Source organism: Oncorhynchus masou, chromosome 24 (assembly GCF_036934945.1).
Source record: "Oncorhynchus masou masou isolate Uvic2021 chromosome 24, UVic_Omas_1.1, whole genome shotgun sequence".
Taxonomy (NCBI): Eukaryota; Metazoa; Chordata; class Actinopteri; order Salmoniformes; family Salmonidae; genus Oncorhynchus; species Oncorhynchus masou.
Window position 1 is genome coordinate 76,701,374 of NC_088235.1, and position 12,061 is coordinate 76,713,434.

The 12,061-nt window shown below is 38.7% G+C and overlaps 1 protein-coding gene across 8 annotated transcripts in view; it reads right to left on the bottom strand.

Annotated features, from left to right (window-relative positions):
* Positions 1-6,232, bottom strand: part of si:zfos-588f8.1 — a 95,936-nt gene extending 89,704 nt beyond the window's left edge. For 4 of the 8 annotated variants that reach the window (XM_064934945.1, XM_064934941.1, XM_064934946.1 and 1 more), the window contains exon 1: positions 5,809-6,232. The gene's annotated coding sequence lies outside the window, so the exon portion shown is untranslated. Of the gene's footprint in view, positions 1-1,835; positions 1,855-5,808 lie in introns of those variants that run through there. The other 4 variants (XM_064934947.1, XM_064934948.1, XM_064934942.1 and 1 more) reach the window with 3 other exon arrangements.
* Between the last annotated feature and the right edge of the window lie 5,829 nt (positions 6,233-12,061).

A 12,061-nucleotide genomic window follows, 5' to 3' on the forward strand; every position in this document is an offset into this window, starting at 1 on the left:
CTTTTCAGAAATGACAACTTGTCAACCTTTTTTGAACACTAGCCTATGGACAGTGAATGAGTTACTTGGTGAGGGAAGTGAAAGGTTTTTATTGAACCTTTATTTAAACTAGGCAAGTCATTTAAGAACAAATTCTTATTTACAATGAAAGCCTAAAGGTAAACTACACTAACAAAGGATCACTCCTCCCTGCCCATCCCAGTATTCTGAAACAGGAGACAGGAAGAAAACAGCCTCCCTGAAAAACACAAAGACAGGCCTCTACGTGTCCACGACCTTCATGCCAAGAGATGTCCTCAGCAATATTATCATATAGTAACTTAACGCTGATTCATTCTCATTTCTCTAGTGACTTAACAGTTCCATTAGATTTAGATGTCATTTCAAAGTCACAACTTTGCCTAGCCTATTTATTACAGAACGGTCATTTCAAGGCAGCAGCTCCTCTCCAAGTCAGGGTTCCAAACAAACTTTTTCCAGTTGATGGCACCAGCTCTTGATCTGGTCACACCGATTTTTTGACACTGTGCAACGATAATGACCTGTGTCCCATAAATGTACCTGCATTCTATACAGAACCAGGCTAATAATGACTAGCCATATTTTAAATTAGCATGCCCATGCAGGGCTTGACATTCAGGTAAATTTGCCAGTGCCAACTGAAAGCTACTGGCCCAAATGACAAGAATACTGACCCGGGAAAGCATCATTTAAATGCTTCTACAAAGTATAGAGCTCTTTCACTATTTCATTGTTAATAAATTTGCAAACATCTCCAAAAACATCTTTTCACTTTTTCATTCTGGGGTATTGTGTAGATTGTGTAGATGGGTGAGCAGTAGCATCAGCGTATGTGACGAGTCAGAAGAGTTAGTCGGGGGGGGGGGGGGGGTCAATGCAGATCATCCGGCTAGGTATTTGGTTAACTAAAAGCAAATCAAATTTTATTTGTCACATACACATGGTTAGCAGATGTTAATGCGAGTGTAGCGAAATGCTTGTGCTTCTAGTTCCGACAATGCAGTAATAACCAACGAGTAATCTAGCTAACAATTCCAAAACTACTACCTTATACACATAAGTTTAAAGGGTTAAAGAATATGTACATAAAGATATGAATGAGTGATGGTACAGAGCGGCATAGGCAAGATGCAGTAGATGCATATATGAATATGAGATGAGGAGGGTGGAGTTTCCCATTAATTAAATTGCACACCCTACAAGAGACCTGTGTTTGACTAGCAGGGTTTTTGTACTGCGCAATGTAATGGCAGAGTTTACAACATTTAATTGGAGAAAGTTTTGGGAAAGCCTTTAGAAATGTTTTATTTAAACAGGTCATGACTGAATTGTCCATTGCTAAGATTTAAATATGACTTTAAAACAAACTTTTATACCTGGTTTGCATACCCATTACTGTTTAAATAAATCTTGATAATAAAAATAAAAAGCTAATTGTAAACTTTAAAAAAATGTGACCAATGAAAACAATTCACTGTCACCCTAGCGACCAATTTTAAATTGATGTCACGTCGCCATGTCAAAGGGTCTACTGTTTTGGTCGCAGTCTCGAATTCTGCAATTGTGTGAGTTTAAGTCCTTTCATCTTCTAAAATAATTTCAATGCCACTGAATAACTGCTGAGACTGTTGTATAGTATCATGCGAGGGCAGGTGGCTTTGACTACTTCTACAGGTAGACCAGGCAGCATATAAACAGACTGGGGGAGCTGGGGGACTCATTAGTGTTTCTAACAAGAGAACAGATCTAGGATCAGTTTCCCAAATCCTATTCTTTACCATTTGGAGGATAAAAAAATAAAATAAAAATCTGACCATGAAAGTGCAGAGGGACTCTTCAGGGTTTGTTACAGAGAACACTGCAATACCAGCACTGGGCTACACATCCTTCTCCACACTCCAAGTCCAAAACATGGATACCTATTAAACCAGAATGGTTTCAAATCAAATATAAAATGCAACAGGCAGCAATTTTACTTTGTTACAGTTCAAAAGGAACTCAGTCAATTGAAATAAATTCATTATGCCCTCGTCTATGGATTTCACATGACTGGGCAGCGGTGCAGCCATGGGTGGGCCTGTTTCCCTTGTGGGTGGGCCTATGCCCTCCCAGGCCCACACATTCCCTCAACTTGGGACATCTGTGGCATTGTGTTGTGTGACAAAACTGCTCATTTTAGAGTGGCCTTTTACTCTACCCAGCACAATGTGCACCTGTGTAATGATCATGCTGTTTAATCAGCTTCTTGATATTCCACACCTGTCAGGTGGATAGATTATCTTCTCAAAGGAGAAATATTCACTAACAGGGATTTAAACAAATTTGTGCACAAAATCGGAGAGAAATAAGCTTTCTGTGCACATGGAATATTTCTGGGATTTTTTATTTCAGCTCATGAAACCAACACGTTCCATGTTGCGTTTATATTTTTGTTCAGTATACTTTCTCTGACCTAATTTCGCAAAGTAGCCATGAGTCATCATTGCTTAGGGCCTGCATTGAAAAATGAGGGTGACTTCCCAAGTTATTCGAGAAACTCAGAACGACACAGTCAGGAACAGGCTTGGGAGATAAGATCGCTAGAGATGGTTCCCAGACAGCTTTCATCTCTTCACTAAACGCACCCACCCATATACATCACTTTGCTTAACCACTTCTGAGAGTCAACATCTAAAAATAAGAAACACATTTCCGCACAATTAATAACACAATAGGCCTACACCATACAGTCAATGGCTTACACTCAAGCCTCCGACATACACCGAGTACACCAAACATTAGGAACGCCATCCTAATATTGAGTTGCGTGCGCCTCCCCCTCGGAACAGCCTCAATTTGTTGGGCCATGGACTACAGGGTGTCAAAAAAGTTCCACAGGGATGCTGGCCCATGTTGACTTCAATGCTTCCCACAGTTGTGCCTAGTTAACTGGATGGCCTTTGGGTGGTGGACCATTCTTGATACAAACAGGAAACTGTTGCGCATGAAAAACCCTGCAGTGTTGCAGTTCTTGACACAAACCGCTGTCCCTAGCACCTACTACCAGACCCTGTTCAAAGGCACTTAAATCTTTTGTCTTGTCCACACCCTCTGAATGGCACACATACACAATCAATGTCTCAATTGTCTCAAGGCTTTAATTATTTAACCTGTCGCCTTCCCTTAATTGAAGTGGATTTAACAAGTGACATCAATAAGGGATCATAGCTGTCAGTGTCATGGAAAGAGCAGGTGTTCTTAATGTTTTGTACACTCATTGTACAGTAGCATCATTCGTTAAGGCTATAGTATGAGACTAAGAAATGTAGGGCCTAGGAAATAGCCTAATTAAAAAAGTGTAAACATTTAATGCAGTTGTGTAACATGCTGTGTGCTTGATAAGACAAACAGGGAACAACAACAGTTCCTGTATTAAAGTGCTAGACCTACAGGTTTCGTTTTGGTGAATTAATCAAACTGATGAGACTTCTCTGAAAAGAGCTTTCCATCTGCTAAGTTGCTTATGCAAAAGCAATATTGCCTGTGCAAATAGGAAAAAGGATTGGTGGATGAAGTCAACACAAGTGTGGATTTCTGTTAAGTTATCCTATGTACTGAGACACGGAGCAAATATTTTCTATTACATTAGCCTACTATCAGAGAGAATAGACTGCTTGTAAAATGATGTATCAAAGCATTCCTTTATCAAAGTGTTGTAAATGGAGTGAATATCAAGACATATCTGGCTGATAAAGAAATTACGTTGATCATCTTTCCACCCACAGTTCCACTCAATTGCATCCGCCAGGCTGTTTAGGCCAATTAAAACTCAACTCCTAAAAATGGAACATCACCCTGAGCTTTAACCCTCCCACTTTTACAACACCAGTAGCCTGACAACAGTAGGGCAATGGTGTATGAGCCAGGGGCCATATGGCCCTTAAGACAAACAAAAAAAACTTTATGTGGATCCAGTGTGCTTTCTGCAGTGCATCCAGAAGAAGATTATTCAAATGAAACCCTGTCTTTCATATCTTTAACATTCCAAGGCATTTGAGTCAGCTATGAAACAAAGTCTATTTATTACATTGGTTTCCTGTTCCCCAATCAGGTTTACTAATCAGAGTTAGGGGTCAAAATGGTCGCTGTATCTTGTTCAGCACAGAACTTTTTTAAAGAAGTTGAAGCTGTAAGGGCCACTAAATGCAGACACATGGCAAACAGAGCAGCTTAGAGAGGGAAGTGTAAATACACTATTTCATCAGAAGGAAATGACTTGCACATTACACACCCCCACTGGAGTAACACCAAATAGCAAGTTCAAGAATGACAGACTTCAGCTAAACATACACCTAATTCCACTTTCGGGATCTTGCACCTTAAAAAGCACAAGAAAGATGATTGGCACTCCCCATCTCAGATTGTTCTGAAAATGTTTATGTTAGAAACAGATGAGATTAGTATTCCAGGAACATTACTTTGTTGAATAGAATTTGATCACTGAGAAATTCAGCTAATTGATTGCACACAAGTTGGCTATTTAAAATGTATAGGATTATTATATTAAAAATAAACCCTAAAATCCAAGTTGGAGTAAACATTTTCTAACAATGAGTTAGACATGAGGAACCCAAACAAATGGTCAAGACACCCACATCCCACCCCAACAACAAGTATATAGTATCAGTTCTCTATGTTTGACAAGTAGTATGGAGCTGGGGCTGTGAGTATTGTTTCTTCATCCTACGTAATGAATTTTCAGTGAATTTGGTGATGTTTTTTCCCCCCTGTCCAGAGAAATTAGTCATTGAAGATGTTGGGTTTATGTCCCAGCTTACATCCTTATTTTACCAGGTTCTGACCACTAAATGGTGCTGTTCCAGGTGGGGTTTTTTTTTTTTTGAATCCCTCCTATTCATTAGAATTGGTCCATAAATGCAAAAAAAAAAAAAAAGTGGTACCGTGGTTGTACTCATTAGAAAAAAAGTTTGGTCCAAATCATGTGTTAGGTACTATAGTTATTCAAAATTATATGAATCCTAAAAAGATTTAATGGCCAATATGGGTGCAATCAATTACCTTAATTTCTCAGAGATAATTATATTTCAACAAAATAATGTTTCCAGAATGCTTACCTTATCTGCTTCTAACTGTTCTGAATTTGTTTCTGTAATAAGAGATGATGGGTGTCAGGGCTTGCTGAAATGACATGGAACGACCTTGTTCCTATTTGGTCTTTTTCTGTTTGTGATTAAGTTTTTCCACAGGTCATACATTAGTAATGTAGCTACAATGCTGTGGAGGATTTTGGCAGCATGTGGTTGGGTGGAGGTGAAAGGACGTGGGACTGAATTACAGAGGAGAGAGTCCTCTAACTTTGAAACTTGGCTACCCCACTCTTTTTTGCTCCAAGATGTGTCATAAAACTTGTGTCAGCGACACTTTGTGTGTGTGTAAGCTCAGACAATGAGCAAGAGCACTCATTGTCACAATGTATAGAGGCAAATGGGTTTTGTTAAGTTCACTACCAACTTCTCTGGCTGCTTTTTTTGACATTGGAATGAGAATCAAAGAGGAAGTAGACACTGAGGTAACTTGAAATATAGACATCAATGAACTGCAGTGAAATGTTATCATTATTGATTACTATAGCGACACTTCACGTTCACTAAAACTCCTACACCAAATTATTTGGATACGGCACAACAATTCTGTCTAGGGTCTGCTTCCCATATTTCATTGATTTGTTCATTGACAAACTTACGTTTAGAACAAGCATTGTAACTAGATAAACATACATTATCTTACCTTGTTCAGTTGTTTTTCTCATCGTCTAAGATGACTCCTTTCCTTATTGTGTTTCCCGCATACAACTGACGGATAATTTAAAAAGCTGCTTTTGTAGTTCCCTTGTTGATTAAATCAAGACTGGCTAACCAAATACATTCAGCTAACGTTAGCCTGTTAGCTAAGGACGTTGTCGTTCAGAATCAAGCAGTAAAATTACGCAATTAAATTAGCTAACAGTCAAAAACATAAGCAACCCGCAAAGTTATGTATCTACAAGGTGGTGTACCTGTTTGCTATTGCTATCTTACCCGAATATTAAAACCTGTCTTGTAGTAAAATACGTTGAATTGTACATCCTTTTCAAACCTACTGGCTGGCTTTTCGAGCTGACTAATAACTGCTAGCCAGCTACTCTACTTCCTTTTTCTAGCTAAGTACAATTCTGCCAGCAGCACAAATGATAACGTCACTCTAATTAAGGCAATAAAGAAAATCTAGATAAAAGCCCGCATTTCAACACATTACAATATCATTAGTTGATTTCAAATATATATATATATATATTTTTTTTTTATCAGCAGCCACTTTTATTGTGCCAACAAGAAATGTCGATAAGTAATTTATGAAAACCAAAATAAGGCTGACTTTAAAAAAATAAAAAATAATAATGAAAAAATACAATGTTGACACTGGTGTGTTGAGGAAATTGGGCTGTAGAGAGAACTTTTCTACCTGTCTTAGCTAAAGGGGAGTGGAAAAATACTCATTAGGGTCTCTACTAACCAAATATGGTTTGTTTTTTAGGGGGACTGTGTCACAAGGCCTGCTGCTGGCTTTTCACTCCACCTGATCTATATCCTCCAATGGAATACACTGTAATAGACTTTACATGGGAAAACCAAATCTACTTGTCTCAGCTAACGTAGGGTGGGAAATTCTCAGTAGGGTCTATACTAACCAAATAGGTGTCGTTTTGGAGGGAGACCTGTTTTGTACATATTCAGCAGCACTTCGTTCTCCACCCCCTCCATAAAGTAATCCCAATAACATATATTTGTTTGTTTTTTCAAAGTGTATTTCTTTAAATGTCAGCATACCAGTATTTGTGTAAACTTCGAAAAGAAATGCTGGGATAAAATACTTCAAATTCTTAATTTATTTTGTCAAATGTAGTTGCAGTCAGAGGTGGAAGAAGTACCTAATTGTCATACTTGAGAAAAAAGTAACCATAACTTACTAGAAAATGAGTCAAGTAAAAGTGATGGTCACCCAGTAAAACACTACTTGCGTAAAAGTCTAAAAAAATTGTTTTAAATATACTTAAGTATCAAAAGTAAATATAATTGAAAAAATATTCTCATGTATCAAAAGTAAAAGTCTAAATAATTAAAAATCCCTTATATTAAGCAAACTAGATGGCACCATGTTTTATTTATTTATTTCCGGATATCCAGGGGCATGCTCCAACACTTAGACATAATTTACAAATGAAGCATGACTGTTTAGAGTGTCCGATAAATCAGAGTAAGTAGAGAACACCAGGGATGTTCTCTTAATAAATGCGTGAATTGGACTCTTTTCCGGTCCTTCAAAATGTAACAAGTATTTTTGGGTGTCAGGGAAAATATATTGAGTAAAATTTGCATGACTTTCTTAAGAAATATAATTAAGTAAAAGTTGTCAAAAATATAAATAGTAAATACTTTAGTAGATACTTTAAAGTACTACTTAAGTAGTTTTGGGGGGGGTATGTTTACACCACTGGTTGCAATGCTGTGAAAAACAGTAGTATTGCAGGAGATGGCTAAAAAAAAACTATTCTCAGTTTAGCATGTCTTTGCAGAGGGACTCTTATTTAGAAAAGATCATTCCCGATTTTGCTTTCATCATAATATCCTGCTGCTTGGAGAACGGTTCTCTCTAGCGGGCTACGCGCGGTGGGAAAAAGTTGAGAAAAAGCTGCAAGCGATATTCCATACAAAGCACTGTTGCACCAAAAATTAAATTGCTCAGCGCCCTCTACAGATATTAGATGAGTGATGCACTTTGAGTACAGTTGTAACATCACAGACGAAAGTGGAACCGGCTTAGTTTGATTTGTCTGTTATTTGTTTGGTAGAGATAAAATCAAATAGATGCAACTATTACACTGGTGTTTCACTTCGGTGGTGTTGGTCGTACCCCACCTATTTCTACAATTTCTCTTGAAATGTGATTTTTAAACTAATCCTTAACCCTGTAACATCAATACCCAGAAAACAGAGGTCAAACAGGGAAATGGTTCTAATCGTTTTTCCATCATTCATAGGGAATTTTAGAAACACTGAAAATTAGGGATGCACAATATATTAGTAAGAATTGTCCGATATTGGCTAAAAATGCCAACATCAGCATCGTCCAGATGTATAGTTTAATGCTGATGTGCAAAACCGGTGTCAAAGCTGATGTGCATACCTATGCAACGTAGGTAGATGACGTAGTGATGCCACAAACAATAAGGCGCAACACGTGCAACAGCATTCCTAACCTTGCCCACAATGTCTGCCGTTGTGGATCGAGCAGTCTTTTGTCGAGACAACTCAAAGGTGAAATCCATTAACACCAAGATAGTGAAATTCATTGCCCTTGACAATCTATCTTTCTCTGTCATAGATGATGTTGGCTTTCGCCGACTGGTCAGGCACCGGTACACACTACCAAGTAGACACTATTTTTCAAATGTTATACAGTATTGTTGAAACTCACATCCATGAGCTACTTGCTATGGGAGTCACTGTTATTAGCTTCACAACTGACATTTGGACCAGCGATGTCAGCCACATGAGCATTATGAGTTTGACAGCACAGTGGGTCCATGAGGATTTCATACTGAGGAAAGCTGTATTTGATGCTCAAGAATGTGCTGGTTCTCATACCGCTGCTGCCATTTCAATTGCATTTGAGAACATATTTGACACATGAACACTCCTAGATCCATTCGAACAACTGACTCAAGAAATAAGCTCAACTGTGTCTGCAGCAGACGTGATACCCTCTGTCATGGCATTGAAACGCCTGCTCAACAAAAATACGAACACAGACCGTCGGCTTAACTTGGAAAGGTACTCTACTAGAGGCTGTGAACAAGTGATTCGGGAGCATTCTCTCTGAGCCTCTACTGTGTTGCCACCATGCTCGATGCTAAGTACAAGGACTGCTACTTCGATGCAGACAAGAAACAGGGTTAGAGTGAAATGTTAGACACAACTGGACAAGATGGAAACGGACACACTGTCAGTGCGCACCGAGGAAGAGAAGCCACGAAAAGACAGAGCTGAAACTTCACTTCTTGACATGATGATGATGATATGATGATCATGATGATGGTATGATGATATCCTGGTTGAGACTGAACAAATGAACAACGAAACAGCACAGCAAGTAAGTGAAAGAAATTGGTTTTGATTATGCTTTACTAGTAATAGGGACAAACGTAAATGCCAACAAAATAACTTTTTGTCAGTGTGTGTGTGTGTGTGTGTTTCAACTATTTAACTGTACTAGAATGCTTAAAAGGCTGCAAAAATGTTAAATATCGGTATCATTTTTTTGGGCAAGGAAAATATCAGTATTGTCCAAAAATGTCATATCGGTGCCTCCCTACTTAAAATAAGGCTTACCCTGGCGTGACGTTTTCATAATCTAGAAGAAGAGAAACGCACACCTATTTAGGCGAGGTGCTGGCTAGCGGAGTAGAAAACTTGAAAATTAAAGAGAGCCATACACTCTAGGAGCACACTCTAGGAGCGACGTTTTGATAGCCATGTAAATCTCTCTTGAACAAAGTGACTTTTATCAATATATTCGGCTCCATTTACTCAGTTTCGAAAATGCTAATTAGCATCAAAGTAGACATCATGCAAGACGACAAATCCCTGCAAGCTCCTGCACGTCATCTCTAGCTGACACCTTTGCTAACTGGTGTTGTGTCAATTTAAAACTTCCACAAGATAGTTCACAGAATTGTCCATTTAAATGTTGCCAATTTATTCTTTACTACATTTAGCAAAAATTAGATATGTCATCCAGGTCTCTTACCATTGCCCTGATTCGTCAGTCTTGTCCAGATCATTATGGCATTTGTAATTATTCATGATAGCCATATTAGCAGTTGATTAGCATTTTATTTGGGGGGGGGGGGGTAAATACAGGCAAATATATACTGACAATTAAAGGCCACTAAAATTGTCACACAACACAATGATACAGATGTCTCAAGTTGAGGGAGCGTGCCATTGGCATGCTGACTGCAGGAATGTCCACCAGAGCTGTTGCCAGAGAATTAAATGTTAATTTCTCTACCATAGTCCACCTCCAACGTCATTTTGGGGAATTTGGCAGTATGTCCAACCGGCCTTACAACCGTAAACCAGCCCAGGACCTCCACTTCCGGCTTCTTCACATGCGGGATCGTCTAAGACCAGTCACCTAGACAGCTGTGGAAACTGAGGAGTATTTCTGTCCCAAGTGTGTGGGCCTATGCCCTCCCACCCATGGCTGCGCCCCTGCCCAGTCATGTGAAATACATAGATTAGGGCAGTAAAGTCTTTTGAATTGTTGCGTTTATATTTTTATTCATTATATTGATAAAAATCCCCTTGTCCTAGATAGATTTACAAAATACAGCCCTTGTTTTAAGTATTCCTAAAATCCCCTATGGGAAAATGTAATGGTGGAAAAAGTTGGAAACATTTCCATGTTTGACCTTTAGATTTGATGGGTATTATGACTCATACTGTTGTACTCTATATACCGAGTTGCAATTCACATAATAATAAGGAATTCCCCTCGACCACACCCACAAATTGGGGGAATCAACCATTAATTCCCATTGAACCCCAGTGTAAAAGAGCCAACATGCCGAAAAGCTGTGTTGTTCAATGTACATGTAACCAGGTCAAAAATCCCGACCTACGCTTCGCAATGCTCCAATGTAGGGAAATATAGCCTGCAAAAAGAGCCCTGTGACTTCAGGCAATTCAGCGTGGGAAATGAGGGAACCCGGTGTCCAAGAAAGCAACATGTAGCAATGTGTGTGAAAAACACTTAATTACAGGTGAAACATTTAACGTGTTTAGTGTCCACCTAATTTTCAAAAGTTACTGTGGGCACAGCCAAACAATGGAAGTGATGGATTCAAATTTGCTTACGTGAGCAAGACCTACTAGTAGGCTAGTTCTGTTGTGATAATAATAATAATAATAATAATAATAAAATCATCCACATTAGAGGAAAGCTGATCGTTTATCATTCTAGTCCTACACCGGTCAATCAACTGATCAACGCATCCTACATTAATGTGGTAACAAAACCATTCATAAGATCCCTAACACACACTGGTACAGACCATTCAGTGCTTTCAGGGTATGTTCATTGTCAGTGACAACTGCAAGTACTACTTCAATGTACAGTACATGGAGGCCTAATGAAAAAGAATATAGTAACTTGTATTTAAATGTAGTAATTCAACAACAAACGCTGTTTAGCCTGCATATATTTTACAGCGTGTCATTGCCTCATTGTTCAAGTGGTTTGCAAGTGATTTCTATTTTTCGAATGGTTGTCAAGTACTTTGGGTCTTTTTCATTGAGCTCATCTCTCCATCTGTCCTGTGCAACTATTTGCAATGCATCAGCGCAACAATGTTATAACCTGACAAAAGTGATCATACCAATGCACTTTCTCTCCTCAACTTTCCCCTACATGCATGTTCTATGCTGTAGGCCTGTTTTACATTTTGCAATTATGAAGAGCAAGCCTGATCCTTTCCCCAATAGGCATTGTATAAAAACATATATCAAAATGTCCTGTAACTTTTGTAGCCTATAGCTTTTCCTGGGATTTCACGAGAAGAGGAATGGCCTATGGCGGAGAGGCTTGCATAGCCTGTTGCACACGGGAACAGCTGAAAGAGAGAGGCTAGTGATGTGTAGCCGAATTCTACCTGTCAGTGCCAGGCTACTCTGTATTTGTTGTCGCATTACAAATATTCTGCTAATGTCTCCAGTCATATAGTCCGAAGGCCAACATTTTTGCTGACAATGAAATGAAATGTCTCTGCAATTTCTATAGACATTGGAATTCTTCCATGCAGCTTTCTCACACAGTAGGGTAGGCTCCCTACACATAAAGCCTAAAATAAAGCAATGTTTGCACAATTTTATATAGGCCTATATACAGTTAATTCAAACGAATTATGAAAACAGGATCTTCAAATAGTTTCATTAATTAA